Below are 18,959 nucleotides of genomic sequence, written 5' to 3'. Positions count from 1 at the left end.
CACGAGCTAAAAGTTTCTTGGTCACTTTGAATAGAAATGAAAAAATAATGAGCATAATATTTGGCATAATAATAAAAACTAAAAATTTCAATAATGTAAAATGATGAAATGCTTACAATAATGAAAAACTATGAAAAACACAAATATCCAATAGTACAGATTTGGTTAAATTTTGTCACATCTATGCAACAGAATGCTCTTCACACTTTAGAAATAATAAAGTAAATAATTATTTATTGGCATGGAAAGATGGCTGTAAACGTACTAAGTAAAAGAGCTCATTCTATAACAATACACACTGTATGATCTTATTTATAGTTTAAAATGTGTATGCATACATATAATACATATGTGTATTATAAATGTATCTTTAAATATAAAGGTCCAACAATATTTAACAAGGTGTTTTCTGTAACCTTTTAAATTTCACCATTTAACATGGGCATTTTTATTTTTTTCTTTTTGTTTTTCGGTACTTTATATAAAAAGAGAGCATGTTTCATGCCTTTATATTTTAAAATATAATAATTTTGAGTTTTACTTTAATAAAAACAGTTTCTATAACTGCCATTCTTAGCTATTTCTAATTCACCTAAGCTCTTCCTTGCAGGTAAATAATCTAACTATTTGTATACCTGGCCTGTCTAAGGAGCTGAGCCTTCACCATTTCTGGCATTTTGAAATCACAAGGCAAAACAAAACACAGGTCAAAAAATAATCTAGATCAATTTTGTCTACAGTATCATAACAACTCTGCTCTGTGTATGTAATGAAATTTTGAGGCTTACAGACATAATGGGTCATTTCCCAATACTTTACCCCTCTTATGAGCCCGGCTCGGACCGTCAAAGCAAAGAATAATGTTTTAAAATGACTGAGTCCCCAGAGTTCCATGTGGGTTCCTGACCTCCAAGAAACACAGTGTGATCTCCACATTGGAGGAAATCGTTGCTGCCAGGGGCTTAAACTCTTGCTGAGCATCACAGTTCTTGGTCTTCTTGGGCTGCCTCCTTCTTAGACCGTTCCAGGGGAGGTCTTCTTCATGTCTCTCAGCTCTCTTTCATACTGGCTGAAGACTGATATCTTCATTTCGTATCAGCCCTTTGTCTCATGACTGGAACAAGTTTCTTAGCCAAGAGTCTCTGCTTCCATTTTAGTCAAGGCCTCAGAAATGAGTTGATGAGGATATGTATAGATAGTAAAGCATAATAAAGATATCCTGTCATTTGACAACAGGATGCCAGCCCTCAAGGAGATAATGGACCAGCAGCACAAAATAGTACAGAATAGACTGACTTCTCAAAATGCTGAGAGAGATAATATGAGGTGGGGTAGGATCGATACCAAAAAACATTAACTGGGGCATCGAAGCTGGTCTTTTGTACAGGTGGTTCTTACATGGATCAATTTCAGGAAAACCAGGAGGTGTTCACCCCCAGTCCCTCTTCCCTGGATGCTGACTGCTCAACCTGCCCAGGTAATAATTGCTGAGTTGAAGCTCTCCAAAGCCGCTCTTAAATTGGAACTGTTAGTAGAGGGGGTTAACGTATTAGGCTGCTATCAACCTTTTGATACCATTATTTTTATTATTGGATTGTTAGATTGGTTGGCCAGTCACCTAGCTGCTTTTGAGAAAACGGAACCCAGATGGAAGCATTTTGATGGAGAGGAGAGTGAGGTGAGAACATGGGTACTCTGGATGGAACAATAAAGAGGCAGAAAGACAGCTCAGGACCCAGAGCAGAGGGAAGCCGAAAGACCACACATGCCTGTTGAGAAGCCCTGGAAAGCGAGGCCATCAATTGACAGGCAAAGAAGGGAGGAAAGGAAAAGCATGCCCCAGCCTGCTGGAGGCATTTGGAGTTCACAGGGCTGCTCATTCGCCACCCCAATTAAAGGCTTTTTGCTCCCTGCCTTGCCTTGCTGTGGTTTTCCCAGACAGAAGTGGCTTTGTTATTGGGTGAGCACCGGGGCCTGGAAGCAGCTGTGAGTGTGTGGACTTCCTGGTTGCAGCCTTTCTGCTCTGAATGCCTCGCTGGGACCTCTTGGTCCCAAGCCTTTTATCTCCTGTGTTTCATCTGACTTTCATTGAGTATATTCTGTAATTTGCTTTGTCAACTGCCGCTCCCAAGGAATCATTCTCTCTTGATCTTTTGCTCTTCAATCCCTTTTTTTGTTCTGTCCAAAAAGTAATTTTTAATTAACTTTTTAGCTTAAAAATTTATCCAAGTTCAAAAGTCAAATAGTCTAAAATGTTTATTACTTAGAAGAGCAGTTCTTTTCCTTTCCCATCTCACCCCAATGCAACGACATCTCTTTTAGTGGTTTTTGTTCTCTAATTTACCCCAAATTTTTACATAATGTAAACATACTGTTACCTCTTAATTCATCAAATTAAAGACATTATCTATTGACTTCTTATTACGGTGGAGGGAGATTTTCGCTCTCTCCCTTGTCCTTTAGCTCCCTCATCCTCCCGATTAGTTATATCATAATATGGAGGTTAATCCATTTTGAGTATTTTATTTATTATGATTAAGTAAATACTGTTTGCTGCTAAGCCACATGGCATACTATGATTAATTACATTCTCGTGTAATTTTTTGTCTTTCTTGGAGTTAATAATTACTTCATTTTTTCATTTGCTTAGTTAAGAAATATGAATTGCTTCACGAATTTGCATGTCCCTCTTGGACAAGGGCCATGTTGAGCTTCTTTTCCTCTTTTCAGTTTATGTACATGTGCAAAGTATGTGCCCCCATGCTGTTTTGAGTCTTAACGGCTGTTTTCTTTTCATTCAAAACCTCATAAAGCTATATAGGTCCTACTTAATGACAAAGATTACCCCAGATCACAGGACCAACAATGAACCCTACACACAACCAGTGCTCCATAAATATTTCCAGTTTGGTTTATTATCTATGATCTTGTGCTGTATACAGCTCCCACCAACAATTTGCATATTCTGTACTCACAGAGGTTTACTCACCAAGGTTGGACACAAGGAGCCAAGACTCACACACATCATGTGAAGCGAAACCAGCTCTTTACACTGACTCTCAAATATATTCCTTAAGATGCACTGTAAGTCTATCAACTGGAGATAAGACTTGTAGAAATTCCATCTTTCTAGAAGATAATCTTAAATTTAGAAATAAATAAGTGGCGTCTTAGAAACTTCAGAGGAAAACAGCTTGTCACAAAGCCTGGGCTTTCACTCAGAGCTTGTTGGATCTTATTTGAGACACAATTCTAGGAAATATGATTGTCACAGTCGTAAGCAAGTTAGAAGTGGCAGCAAACTATAAAGGGGTAACAGAGGTGGACACAAGAGCAGTGGGAGAAGGAAAGTTAGCTGACCTTAAGAGAAGAACAGCAACTCAAAGTCAGAACTGCATTATTATCTGGTATCAAAACAGACATTTATAATTATGATTTTTGCATCACTCAAGAAGGCATTTTAGACATGTTTCTTTCTCAAATTTGAAGTCTTGGTACTTGAAGGAGTCAACTTGTGTTATCTAGAAAATATGTGTAATACTTCACTCTTGCTACTGCCAGATAAACAAGGTAGATTAAGTTCCATTTCGTCTTAACTCAGGGAATGGCATACCTCCCTGGCTGAGAAAGCGTTTATTTCTTAACAGAATGTATTTTTCAGAAACTTTACCAAAAGGCTTATAAAAAATAAATTTGAGCAAGACCAAAGAGATTTGTTTCACTCCAGGTCAATGAAACCTGCAATGTAAAAAGTTTTTTTAGTAGTTTTATTTTCTCCCAGGGTTTAATATAATGGATAAGAATGTCTGAAATTATAGCATTTTGTGAAATAATTAGAACAGATCTCCAGTTAGGGAAAAGCTGATGGCTGTATTTTTGTATCCCTCTTCCCAACCAAAAAAACAGGAACCTGGTAGCAGAAAAGAAAGAAGTGTCTCCACTGGAACCAAGTTGGAATTAGAGAGTTATAGCTTCATGATCACGCTTGACCACCAAGGCCTGGGTTGGAAGTTCTCCGCATGAGGAAGTTTATCTAGAGAGAAGTGCTAAGAAAAGCTTTGCTTTCCCTAAAGAACACACATTTTTTTCTTCCCCACATTGAAAATCAGGTGTGTGTGATTATCTAATTCATGTTTTTTTCTCCCTGTTGACTATGAGCTCCATAGGACAGAGAATATATCTGCTTTTCTGACCATTACCCTTAGAACCTTACACAGTGCCTGGCACCTAAAAGACATTTAATAAGCATCTATTGAATTTGTGCTATTGAATGATATTCCTTTTTCATTTTGGTCACCAGGAACCTCTGGGCTAAATTTATAACTTATCCACTGCTGTGTTACTGGGCCAAATAGTGTTCGGATCTGTACTCTATTTTTTTCACCCTCTTTACTTCCTATTTTAATATTAATTTCCCCTAACACATGTTTTTATTTTTATTCTATTGTTTTCTTGCGTGTTTTCTTCTGTGGGTCATCTTAAATCAATTGTTGAACACACTGGGTATAAAATCATTGTTATAATTAGAAGCAAGTTACCTGCTACTACCAAGAGAAACATTCTAACAAGTCTAAAATTTACTTCACCTAATTTCTCCTAGATTAAAATACTGAGAAGGAAATGAGGTTTTCCTTGAAATTTGTACCCACTTACTCTATTGGTAGCCAACATGTACTGAATATCAGTCACTATTCCAAACACCTCACTTATGCTAATTCATTTAATCCTCACAAATGCCTTCAGATACTGAGACTGTTTCTCAAAGGAGGAAGGAATTACAGGGACAAAATGTTACTAAAATTGTGTCATTCCTTGGTTTATCAATCAGGAATTTATCAGTTACAAATAAGTCCGGCTGTTCATAACACAACACTTAGTAAATAGGGGCTTGAATAAGAATAGGTTATTTATCTAGTGCAACAAAAATTCCACTGGAATGCATTTCAGAGTCGGCACAGAAATCTATAGTGCCATAAGATTCTTATCTTTCCACTCAGCCATTCTTTCTGTGTCTTCGTGCTTGTGGCTTCATGGTCCAAGATGGCAGCACCATCTCTATCGTCACATCTACAGTCCAGGTAGGAAGAAAGAGAAAGGCAAAGGGCAAAAATGCTTGCTGGCTGAGTGTGCCTCCATTAACAAGAAAACAACAGCTTTCCCTAGATGCCTCACCAGGTGACTTTCACTTAGATCTCGTTGGCCAGAATGAGGTCACATGGTTCCTCCTTTCACTTGCAAGGGAATCCGGGAAATGCAGTTTTTTTAGGTAAGGTACACTGCCATCCCAAATAGAATCGACCTATGTGTAGGCTATCAGCTGTTTCTCTAATGTTCTCATATATGAGTAAACAATATCAATGTACCACGGAAATCAGAAGAATGTCAGACATTATAGAAATGATGGAATTGGGCCTATTTTTATTCCACTGTTACCTTAGCGCAAGATTTTTAGGCCTTCATCGTGTTACAGGTCTAGAAGCAATTTCTCACATATAATCATATTTGTTGTAATGACTTTTCATGCACTGAGATATCATCAGATATTCTGCACTAATAGGATTTCTGACAGTGGTCTTGCAAATATCCTTCACCAAAAAGGTTCAGAATTCATTAGTGTATCTAAACCCTCACATACACAAATACAAAAAAAAAGTAGTGCCAAGCAGCTGGGAATCAAGTAAGTAAAGAACATTTACTGATAATCAGGATTAATTTTGAGGAAAATGATACTGTTGGGATTTTAGAAAGAATAAACAACTGACATAATGAAATATTTTCAGTATTTTTTTCACCTTATGTGAAGGGAGTTGTTTTCCCAACAAGATGTGAATACCTGTTACACAAATATTAAGTATAATTCTTATGATTACAATGAAGAGGAAACCTTCAAACACTCTGTAGTTTAAACTAAGTTTATCTCCTTTATCCAAACCCTCTTTAGCTACATAGGGGAGCTATAATTCCTATAACTTCTAAAATGATTGGAATCTAAGAATGGGTGGAAGAAGTTGTTTTTGGTACCATCATAATGCAATGTAACTGCCCAATAGTGTTCTCTACCAAAAACAACTTAATAAAAACACCTTAAAAATGATCAGAACTGGAAGGCTGAAAATAAAGCAGTAGGTCTCATAGAGGATATTGGTTGCATTCTGCTTTGCATTTCAACTTCTTTCGGTTTGGTTGGTTTTTACAGGAGTGTAGTTTGAGGGAGAATTCAAGGTATCTGTTTTCTACACTTCTGTGCTTTTACCATGTCCCAGTCAGGATGCCTTCCCTCCCTTCTTGGCCCTGTTGAACACCTGTCTACTCTTCAAGGCTGCACCTACAAAGTCTTCCCCGATACCCTCTGTCTACCCCCATCTCCTTCTCCATAATCTGATTGAATTCATTGTAGTATTATTCATATGTATCATGACCTTATAATTTATCATACACACTAGGACTATTTTGAAAGTGAAAGAAAACACTACTAAATACTATGCCAGTTCACAAGGGTCAATCAGGAATAACCCAGGCAACCAAAGACGCACGGTCTCCCTAGTTATCTGGTCCAGGGGCCTCTGACATCCATGGGAGAAACATTCTCACAATTGCCAAGAGGCATGAATCATGAAAAGTTCAGGTAAATGGCTGTCTCCTAAATCCCATTTGCATCTAGACACACATGTGTCTGGACATCACCTATACACTGCAAGAAAAATGCCTTTTCGAGTTTTGTCTCTCGTTTGATGGTCACTTTTTCACAAAGAAACAAAGCCTTTAAAGACTTCACAGGACACAGGGGTAGGAAAGGCTGTGTCTCAGGTTCATGAACCAGCCACGTGATGGCCACCTTCTCAGCAGCCTCCACATGCATGCAGTTAAAATTCCTACCTCAGGAAAGTGCCAAATTGATACATCATGATCCTCCTTGTCACTTCTCACAAGTTAAAGCATAAATGTTAATGTATAGTAATTATATATTGCCTGAACCTTCTTTAAGTTTCAAGACCCCATGGTTTCAATGAAGTCCCTGTTCAAGCGTTTGAGCTACTACGAAGCTGTTTTTTGAGAAAAGCTGTAGACTAGTCTACAGGAATTCCAGTGGCCCACCATTTCATCAGAGAGATAAAGTGGCCCTTTTCTACCTACACATTAATATTTAAGATTATTATGCCTCTAATTCCATCCTTCTCCTCACAACTAAATTTCTGGAAGACTTGTCAATATTCTTCACTTCTCATGCATTTCTCACTGTACTACCTTCTGTCTCCAGCACCCTCTGTACCATGGGAACTGTTCTGACAAAGGCTAACAATAAACTCCTGCTAAAACTGGAAACTCTTTCAGGCTTTATTATATTTGAACTCTTCCCACTGACCATTTCCTCTTCAATGGATGTTTTCTTTCTTTGGCTTCTGGCTTGTCGCTCTCTCCTGGTTCTTGGTCTCATTTGTCGATCCCTCTACCTTCAATCGCCTCTTGAATATCAGTGTTCTCCAGGGTTCTGTTCTGGGCCCTCTTTCCTCCCCATCCTCACATTCTTCCTTGGCAAACACATGGACTCCTCTGGCGTCAAACAATACTACATAAGCAGCAATCAAGGGTTCTAAATTTTCTAATCAGCTCCAAATTATTACACTTTATTTTTAATTTTAAAAGTAAAAATTACTGGGACTGGCCCCATAGCCGAGTGGTTAAGTTTGTGTGCTCCGCCTCGGTGGCCCAGGGTTTCGCCAGTTGGATCCTGGGCGCGGACATGGTACCGCTCATCAGGCCATGCTGAGGCAGCATCCCACATAGCACAACCAGAAGGACCACAACTACAACATACAACTTTGTATATTGTTGTATACTTTGGGGGGAAAGAATAAGAAAAGAAAGAAAAAGATTGGCAACAGGTGTTAGCTCAGGTGCCAATCTTTAATTAAAAACATAAAGTAAAAGTTACTTTTATTATGCAACTAAATGTGATTTAATTTTCAGAATTTCATGGGATTTCTCCCATAAATTTTCAAATCCACCTGCCTTTTGTAGCCTCTTGCACCATCCTTTGTGTACAAATTTTTGGTTAAGCAACTTATCTGAGTTCAAATCTCAATCTACCACTCACTAGTGTGAGCTTGGGCAATAAATTATGTAACCTCTTTGTGCCTCAATTTCTTCGTCCTATAAAATGGGGTTAATAATAACAAATCCTACCTCATGTAGTTATGGGAAGATTATAGGAGCTAAACTCCACGCAAAACACTTGGAACAATACCTGGCACTGTAAGTTCTGTATCCCTGTTAGCTGTTACCATTTTATACAGTCAACTGACATACTGTGAAGACTCCCATGTCTCTTGTAAGTATTAAACTGCCTGTTCACATGGATATTCCGTAGGTGCCTCAGTTGCAACATGTCCGATGCTGAACTTCTCATTTCTTTGCACGGACTCCCTCCTCTGTTCCCTGTTCAAATGAGTGGTCTCGCTTATCACTCCCCACCCAGCCACAAGATATCATTGATACTTTTAGCTACTTTCTCCCCATCCTTATAATTGATCATGTTGATTCTACCTTCCAAATGTCTCAGACTGGACCCATTTCTCTGTTAGCATTGTCAACTCATCTTCTCTCAACTTGACCTTCACTTCCTTTTCCAATTCAACTTATTTCTAAGACACTGATCTGGTCACATCATTCCACTGTTTAACAGACTTTCAAGGCACTCCATTGTCTATAGTAGTGCTATGCAAAAGAATTTTCCACAATGATGGAAATTTCTATATCTGTGCTCTCCAGTATGGTTGTCACTGTCCACAAGTGCCTATTGAGTACTTGAAACGTGACCAGTGCAACGAATTTTTAATTATGTTTAATTCTAATTAGTTTAAACATAAATAGCCTCATATAATGTGTGGCTACCATATTGAACAACACAGGTCTGGAGGATATAGCCCACCAAACCTGGCCTGGCAAATCCTACATTGCCCATCCCCTGATATCCTATACCCTAATCTCAATAGTCTCTTATCTTTTTCCAATATGCCTTGTACTTTTATCCATCTGTGCCTTTACAAATGTTGTGCCCTTTGCCTAAAAGGCATTTCTTACCTTTGCTATCAGATAAACTCCTAATCAGCTTTGCAAACTTAGATTAAATGTCACTCTCTCTCAGAAGCCTTTTCTGACATCATATACAGAGATATACAAGTTTACTTTTACTTCTGTGCTCCCTTGCACTTAAAGTTTATCACTATTGTATGTTTTGTTATAGTGGATATTATATACGTTTACATATATATATGTTTTATTACATATTATATATTATGTTTTAGCTATTTGTTTGTCTGTTCCCAAATTATGATCTCCTGTAGAGCAGTTCCTAGCTCGGTACCTTAGACTTATTTAACATTTGTTGAACGAATAAATAAATAAATGAAACACAAAAAACTAATTTTGATCAATAACTAGATACCTATACTTTGGGTTGGTGGGCATTAGCAATCTCATATTTTTGTCACCTTTATTTATCTTTAATCATTGGTACAGTGCCTGTCAAAATAGCAGTTGAAAAAACTGACTTTGAAATGGGTTGGCCAAAGATTGTTGCTAGTCATTCTGACTCTAGATTCTCAAGGCTCTACTCTTGTACTAAATCAGATTATTGGAAAGGCATACATCTAACTTCTCTCAGAAATACCAAGGACGACAATGTAACTCTATATTTTCCTTTTTCTTGTTGTTACTATAAGAAATGGTCATGCAGAGACTGAATTTTCGATAAAATTCTATCAAAGACGCCATTCATTATGTCATTCGATGCTCCTTATAGAAAGACCTATGTGAGAATTCTGCTAGTAGAGTACTAGAAAGATAACAAACACGCACACATCCTTTCATCAGCTGATGACAGCTACATGACCCTTCTCATTTCCCTCTGGCTGCTAAGAAGCTCAGAGTTAAGTTTTAAGCATTGTAATTCGCAACTTCTTTTTTTGTTTTTAAGCTCAAGGTAAATTCCACTCTTTAATCTCTGTCTAAATGGTTTTATTGGGTCTATGATATTTGTTGCTAATAGTCTCAGATCCTTTTGTATTATCAAATATTCTTTTAGACATTATAAATATTAAATAAGTAAAATATACAATTTCCCATTTTAAATGATCTATTTGTATGTATCTATATTTTCTCTCCAGTAGGTCAATTTCTTAGAGACGGGAACTCACCTGCGCCATCCTCTCTCTGGCCATCACAGGGTCCTGGAGCTAGTCAGAACTCAGTAAATAGTTCTTGATTAATGGTATCAAAGGTAATTAATTCAGCCAAAATAGAAATTTTTTAACCTAATTCTAATATTTTTTTAAAACTACTTGTAAAGCTGAGCTACTATAGTAATAAATCTTAAGGCTGAAAACAAACACATAAAATTATGTTCAACCTCATTAACAATCAACGAAATACAAATCAAAATACTAAACTACTGTTCTTGGACTGTCTCACTAGCAAAGGTGTTTTTTTTTTAATGATAAGTTAAGTACTGGAAAGCATCAACTTGCCCTGAGAGTGAGATTAGGAGAGTGAACAACCTTTCTAGAAGAAAATTTGGCAATATAGGTGAAAAGCTTCAAAAATGTTTATATCCTTGATACTGCAATTATATTTCTAAGGATTTTACCAAAGAAAACAATAGAGCTGCAAAAAAAAAAAAAAAATCATGTTCAAGGATGCTTTCACAGTATAACTTACAATAGTAACAAAATTGGAAATAATCTGTCAATAGAAGAGTGAAAATTGGTACAAATGTTGCAATTTGGCAACGTCTATACCCTCTATCTAGCAATCCTTTTTCTAAGAATTTACCCAAAAAGAACATGTGAAACCATGTATACAAAAACATATCTATTTCAGCGTTATTAAAAATTTCCAGTTCTAGAGAATTTGATAAGTAAAACTTGGAACCTCTATGTGATGGAATACTGGCAGCTATTAACTTGATGTTGTAGAAGAAAATTTATTGACATAGGAAAATGAACACAATAAATTGTTTAGCTACAAATATAGTCTACAAAACATCATTTAGAGTACACACTCCTTTTTTAAAATAAAAACTACATTAAATTTAGGTATGCCATTGTGCTTTTCTGTATTTTTCAATTGTCTATGATGAACAAGTAGTATTTTTTTAAAATCAGAAAATCTATCCAAGTATGCATTTATGATTTTAAAGACTCAGTATGGAAGCAGCTAACAACAGAACGTCAGACGCTTCTGAAGAAGGCTGTCCTCTGGCTGAGGGTTGGGGCTTTACAGTCTGAGCTCAGGCACTTTCTAGAAGCTCTATTAGGGCTTTATGAAGTGCACTGCTTAATCATCTGAGCCATGCCAGGAAGCCAGGGCTACTGAGGCAAGAGGTGATACCACCCCAGAGCCTACACGTAGACCAGAGCCTGCTCTCCATGTCTTCCAGCCCTAACCAGCAAGGAGTCCGGCACGCGCCAGTCATCCTTTCTCCGTCAGAGACTCATCAGTCAGCAAAGTCTCTCTCCAGAAAAGAACCCAGCCTCTAGGACTGAGGCAGTAGGATATAAGAGAACTTGGCCTCATCATGTTTTCTGTTTGGCTCCTGCACCCCAGTAAAAGGGCCTCCGCCTTACAAAAAAAAATGTAAAACATAATGTTTTGCTTTCTGGTCTGTTTTTCAATTATTATTTAGATGCACTAAGTAGTACTAAGAGGTCTGAAAAGAGTTAATGTTGCTTGCAAAGTCCCCAGTCTAATCCTTTGTTCGATTTAATTCAATTTGGAAAATGTTACTGAGCACCTTAACACTGCAGAGAACTATACTAAATGATGCGGAGTATACAAAAGGCAAACTAATGTCCATTCAGTAAGCATCTGGTAGAAGTCAGGTGTCAAGTTTGAACTTCACATTTCTGATCTCTCACATCCTCTCAATCACCCCAGGAGGCAGTTAATGTGATCCCATTTAACAGATGACATAGAGGCACAGAGCAGAGATAGAATTTGCTTAAGCCCAGATAGTAGGTGGTGGAGCTAAAATGTGAACTTAGATCATTCTGATCCCAAGGGCCATGTTTTCCTCACAATTTAGCAATTTATCAATCTCTATCTTAGAGATTTACAAATCATGCATCAAGTTTACATGTCATGCATCTAAATATCTTTAAAAAGGGAAATGTCCAATAAACACAGTTCAAACCTCTAAAGGAAGGAGGGCATCTCTTCCAGGGACACTGGAGGAAAGTCTTCACAAAAGGGAAGAGTCACACAGAAACCAGGCATGGAGCTTCCATAGGATTCCAGCAGGATGGCAGCAAAGACAGTGCAGCAGCTCACAACAGCAAGAGCAAAGACAGAGAGGTGGGACCCTAAGGCTATGCGTGCAAACTGGCAGTGTCTGTGGGATACCTGGAGGCAATAGGTAAAGACAGTGCCGGCAAGGTGGGGTTGAGCCAAGCCACAGAGAGGCCGAATTTACCCTATGGACAGTTTTTGAGGAGAGAAACAGCACAATCAGAATTGTGCTTCAGAGTCTTTACTTAGAAATATTTGGTCCACTTGTGTTTTCCCCCCTTTTAATTTCATAAGGGAATTTTGATCTTTGAAGAGCAAATAAGGTCAGGGTTTTTTTGTCCTTTTCTACTCTTTAGTATGTAGATTTCCTTAGCTGGGTTTTAACTACAAAGTAAATCTGTCCATTTAGTAACTCACTGTCTGAGCCTCACCTATTAGTCTTTCATTATAGACCAATGTTATTTTTCCATTCACCAAATTACTCCAATATGGGCAAACGTGGATTGGTTGCTAAGATATTTCAATCAGCTCAGCTTGGTTAATGAAGAATATGGATGTTGATGAATGGGTGAGTCCATCAGTTTCCCCCCTTAGGAGCTGTGTCATTGTAACCTCACCAGTCTGTTGAAATCAGCTCAAGTGTTTTAGGATGGGAAGCTGGGTTAACTGGACAAGACCAATAGATACTTAATTTGGAAGCAGAAAAAAAAATTGCACATGAACATAAAGAGCTGGAGAGATGACTATGGCCTGCTTTCTTTTTCGCTCTAACTCTTCAATGCTGCCTGACAATCAATTCAATTTAATATAACCTCCTGGGAAAGCACACTTTCTTCCAAAGCAGGAAACTATAAACGTCAGAAATACATAAAAGGTAGCTTACATCTGGAAGAGGAAAGACAGGTATGCTTCTAGAAGGAACACCTATGAGTTGAATCCTGAGAATTAAGCAGTCGGCACTGCTCATCTACTAACATTTCTTTATTCCCAGCATAAGGACTGCAGCTTAGGAACACGTTGAAAACGCCTCACTCAGTTTTCCAAAGGAGATTATGAGCACCAGTGCTAGAAATGAAAGTCACAGGGCAGGGGAAGATATAAGGATCAGTTTTGATAAGGACAAGGGAAGCCAGAGAAGTAGCTCCTTGCCATTCCCTCTACCCCCCGCACTCCCACTCCCAGGCCGAGCCCTCCACACCTCACACCTGAGTTCCTTCACAGTCACCTTTGTTCTCCTTTCCCCGCTCTTTCCCTATCCCGGTTCACCCTGCATGAGTTTCCTGTGAAGCTGTACACCTGCTCACCCACCGTTCCCGGCTCTCTGACAGCTCCTTACTTCCTACCACTCTGGATTTTCAAGCAGCTTCCAGAGGAGCTCCTAAGTACTGTGGACACTAGGGGCATGGAATTTGAGAGGTGGGTCCCAGACTCACTCTTCCACTTTGCCCAGTCATTTTCATCTATTTTGTTCACTGAGATTCCATTTAAGATTTCTTTTTTGTTTTTTCTTCCTGTCCCCAAAGCCCCCCATACACAGTTGTATATTCCAGTTGTAGGTCCTTCTAGCTCTGCTATCTGGGGTGCCACCTCAGCATGGCTTGATGAGCAGTGCTAGGTCTGCACCCAGGATCGGAACCAGTGAAACCCTGCACCGCTGAAGCAGAGGGTGAGATCTCAACCACTCAGCCACAGGGCTGGCCACAATTGATTTCTTAATAAGAAAAGGCTTTCATCACCAAAAGAAGTTTGAGGCCCACTGTTGTATGTCCCCGCAAGCCTGGGTTCACACTTCTCATCATCTGGCCCACCTGCCTCATCAGGCTTGTCTCCAAACCTCTCTCTTGCTCACCATTTCTTGGCACTGGCACATTCATTCTGTCCAACCCTCTCCAAGTCTTAAGGAACTCTTCATTCTCTGAACTCTTTCTTAGGACATCTCTTTGACTCTTAGCCATGCCCCACCTTACAGTCCATTTCTGATGCATTTTCTTCTCAATATGCCTTGTCTGCCCAAGTGGACTGGGGGCCGGGGGTGGGGTGGGGGCCCCACTTGCAGACATTCAGCACTCACTCACACATGGCTCCTTCCTACCTCACTGCACTTGCTGACACCCCCCTCCACCCAAGCTTGGAGGCCCATTCAGAGACTAAACCCTCCTTTCTGGCAGCTCACCTCCTGCCTCTCTTAATTATTTCCGAGGTATCGTTCTGTTCTGCTCTGCCCTCCTCAGATCTAAGGCATATCTGGTCAGCACCCCATGATGTATAGCATGTAATCATTCCCTGCCTTGAATTGTTCTCTGGTTGTTTCAGGTATTACTTTTGTCTCCTCTGACTGAGATGCAGGCTCATTGTGTCAATGGACCGGGTCTTAGTCTTCTCGGTAAAGGCAGATGGCCTGACTGACTTTTGGAAAACTATACTTATAGATTGTTGAATGAGTCGACTCTTCCTTAATTCCAACAGAAGAGAATTTTCTCTTTCTGTTTTGAAAGGTAAACTCCTCCTTTATAGTCAATGCTGCAAATAACTGTTATAAAAGTCATGAACATGTATAAAACAGTATGTTTTATAAAGAGAAGCCACAGCACTATTGACCCCATTGTCGTCCTGGTCAGGCTTCTGTAGTTGTAAATAACAGGAGCATAGTCACACCAGGCAAACATGTAGCAGGGGTGTTTGTAAGGATTCAAGGGAGCACACAAAATCAGCGAGCAGCAAGTGAAGTAACACCAAGGCCTTCTCAGAACCAGAAGTGCCAAGCAGAAACCGGGACGACCCCAGCATTTCCCCGGAGATCAGATTGCAACGTCTGCTTTTCAAGTCAGGGCAGTTCTATTCTCTGGTGCTTCTCTGCATCCACCTTTCTCTGTTTCCTTGTGGTTTCTCAGCTCCCCTATAACTTCAGAACATTATATAGACACATGCCTCTTCCCGCAGCCCCAAATGCTGAGAAAACTTTTAGCTAAGCACCGGCAACTCTGCATCCCAGATTCTTCATTCAAATATGCAGAGAGAATCTGATTGGCTGAGCCCAGTCCAGACTGGATTCCCCTTTTGTCAGGTGGCCACCAGGGAAGAAAGAGGCACATGGTACACAGGCCAACCTGCATGCAGAATCTCAGGGGAGGAATCTTATTAAGGAGATATGACTGAGAGGCAAGGACTAGTCTCTGTAGTGACATTTATTACTACTTGCAACAGATTGAAAATGTGCCATTGGCTCCCTTTGATTTAACCTCTTCTGTTTAACAAATACGGTATTTTCTCAAAAAGTGCTCCTAATTTCAAAGTGCATGGACAGAAGGAAATCGGAAACCAGGACCCCACTTGGGTTAGACTGAGTGCCCGGTCCATCAAAAGTGACACCAACAGGGGCTGTCTCAAAGAAGCTTCTTGTGTCAATCCTCCTTAAAATCCCCTAAGTTTAAACAGGCTCAAATTTTGCATCCACATTGGACACTCAAACTAAGGGGCTTGCATTCTATTATTTGTATTTTGACGCCATTAAAAATGCAGTTTCCTCTGGTTCTCTCAAAAGAGTTTCATGCACGTGTGTTCTCTGAGCTTCCCCCAGTGACTCTCATTATGTCACGGGACTTTTGACCACTGGCCTGCACAGTATTTGTTGTTCAATAAAGAATACTTTGAGATGTGAGCTTAGTGTCTGAAAATCAGCACATCTTTTTTTTTTTTGGGTGAAAACTTCCAGGAGGCAGATTTTTAAAAATTCTGTTAAGTCTGCCAGTCATATTTTCATCAGAACAAATAAGCTAGAAAAACTTGCATTATTGGCCTCTGGTTCTCCATTCTGCAATTTTTAACATAGAAACTGTTCCCATAAAGTGAAGACCAAAAATAAATGAGAATTCCCACCAGACCCAAGAAAAACATAGTGAAGTTGTAAATTTCAGAAACAAGAAACTTAATTAATTTTCCAGTTAGGAATCATGGAGACAGAACTAGCATTTTCCGGACAAAAGGTGTGCAACTCTAAAACCAAACTAAACATTTTGGAGACTATTTTACCTTCAGTGATAATAAATTATTGAATTTTCTGCCAAAGGAAAGACTTATAGGACCTGCAAGACTCGGATTTAACAGAAAACAAATCAGCATTATTGGACATTAATGATTTTTGAGTCTTTGAGATGGATTTTACAGTCAACGACAGTGATTCTGTCTTACTCACGTTGAACCATGTAGAAAGGAGGAATTTTGAAATTGGCATTTCCCCACACAATTTATTGCCTGAAACTAAAGGCAAACACTGGTTTCCCTTGGTATCTCTCAACTTTACCTTCACTACTTCTGCATAAGAGCAGAACTCCCTTGACAAGCTTTGTGTGTGGAATCAGAACTCTGCTGGAGGGAAGAAGTTCTTCAGATCCTTCCAGCTACAGCTTTCTTCCTGATCCTATAGATAGACTTTGATATATACTGTATTGCCTTTGCTTATATTCTGCCTAATAATCTACTTGATGCAATACATATACAACTGTATTGTTATTTTTAGCAGACAGGCAGTTCCTTTTTTCTGATTCTGAATATAGAGATAACACATTGCCCAAGAATTAATTGCTCCCTCTTCATAGCTGAGGGTACCTCTGTTGGAACATGAGTAATGTAAGTTGCCTTATATGCAGAGTAGCTAATCAAATCACAAATGCCTCCCTAGATAATGCTCCTTGAGGAAAGAGAGTGTCTCCATCATCTTTGTAGCTCCCAAGGTCCTTGGCATAGTACCTAGTGGTGCCAAGGGACAGCTTGTAGATGTTGAAGTGTTCCAGCCTCAGCCACCTCAAATAAACACATAATCCAAGCAAAGTTGCACTTGGCAAACTCAATCTTAAAACAGTTTTTCTAGCCCACTCCTCTTCATCCTCCAACCTGATTGCATAACCTAAGCCTCCTTCCTAAATGGAAATTCTAGAGGAGAAGGGAATAGGAGGCAGGGAGAAAAGGAGGGTCAGGAGAGAAAGAAAGAGAGAAGAAGGAGGAAGAGAGATTGTTAACATTTTTTGAGCCCCATATGGCTGGAATCATGTTAAATACTTTACTCGCTTTATCTCATTTAATCCTACCAACAGCCCTAAAAGGGAAGTATTATTATGCTATTTTTCAGCTGAGAAAATTACAAAGGTTAAGTAACTGGCTGGAGTCACCAGGAAGAGGCAAAGCCAAATACTCAGAAATTTTTACAGCATTGAGTAAATAATCTTATCACTAACCATCACCTTTCCCCTGGCACTTAAATGGGACCAGTCAAGAACTGGAGTAAAAGCAGCCTATCATTTCACTCCATGGGCTTTCAGGCACACACACGTTCACCCGCCTATAAGATTGCATTAAGTGCTCAGTGTATTTAGTCAAGGACAGAGAAAATTACTGTAAGTATGGTGGCCACTATAGGCACACTATAGCATCCATACCCAGGATTCCAGAAAAACTTCACATTCCTGACAAATTTCAACTTAACAAGATGTGCCTGCGTTAAGGGAATGTTTACAAATATTGAGTTCCTCTGCTTCTTGAGTCAAATTCAATCTTAGCGAGGCCACGTGCTCCTCCAGAAAGAGAAGCCAGTTAGAGAAACAACATTCTCAGGCACCCATGAACAATCTCTTAGTCTCCAACTTCCGCAGCCGGGAAAGCCAGTTTCCTGTGCACTCAATAAACTTCAAAAACATTTTAGTCTAATATTTCCGAAAGTGTGAACCACCACCCCCTGTGTCAAAATTTCCTGGTATATTTGTTGGAAAAGCTCATGCCTCACCCACCCTGGACCTACTGACTCAGACTATCTAGGACTGGAAACCAGAAATGAGCACCGTTAACAAGCTCCCAGTGCTGCCTCTGTTCACCAACAACTCAGCATGGCTGTGTAAGGAGGCGGTAGGATGTACTTCCGGCTTGCAAGGAGAGACTCATTTATGTGAGAATAACCTTCCATTTAAAACATTCAAAATCCATTACTGTTACAAACTTTTAATTCTAGTGTCTGGCTTTGTAGAAGAAGTTAGGGCCCTAAAGTTTCGAGCTTTCTTAAAATTGTACTCATTAAACCACATGTTAATCATGGATTAGGGATGGCACATTATACAACCCATTAAGCTTTTGTATGTTCCTGGAAGAGTGCAGATTGTATAAAAATACAAATGACCCAGCATTTAAAATAATTGGCTATAATGAACAGCAAAATTAATTATGAATGACCACATTGCTTACCCCGTTGACCTAAGTCATTAGCAGATGGAACGGATCGGGTAAAAATAAGATATATTTTGGCTTCTACAAAGTGCTCCACAAGCATCTACTCACTGCTGGCCCAGAGGATACATACAGGAGACGGTGTATGTGAGGCCTTTGATGGTCCTCTAGAGAAAGATTCACTATGAATCCACGATAAGAACATAATCCATTATGAGATCATGGATTTATTACTGAACGGGAAGAAAACTGTTCACCTTTTTCAGTCAAGCTAAGCAGTGACTTATTACATTAGCATTTCCACCAGTGTGTTCCATGGATATGAGGGGTTGTGTAGGGTGGGGGAAGATGGAAAAGGGTGTGGAAGTGGAGCTTCTGGAGCAAATACTTTTGGAAAATGCCACATTCTTGAGCACCTTTTGGAGAATCACAATGCAAACTAGCATATTAAAGGTTCTGAGTCC

At 39.4% G+C, this 18,959-nt stretch overlaps 1 non-coding gene across 1 annotated transcript; it reads right to left on the bottom strand.

The window, feature by feature from the left end:
* Positions 1–2,653: 2,653 nt before the first annotated feature.
* LOC124236588 (U6 spliceosomal RNA) lies at positions 2,654–2,758 on the bottom strand. Its single transcript, XR_006887811.1, has one exon. It is a non-coding gene; the product is annotated as a U6 spliceosomal RNA (small nuclear RNA).
* Between the last annotated feature and the right edge of the window lie 16,201 nt (positions 2,759–18,959).

This window comes from Equus quagga, chromosome 2 (genome assembly GCF_021613505.1).
Source record: "Equus quagga isolate Etosha38 chromosome 2, UCLA_HA_Equagga_1.0, whole genome shotgun sequence".
Taxonomy (NCBI): Eukaryota; Metazoa; Chordata; class Mammalia; order Perissodactyla; family Equidae; genus Equus; species Equus quagga.
This window is presented reverse-complemented; position numbering and strand designations above follow the sequence as displayed.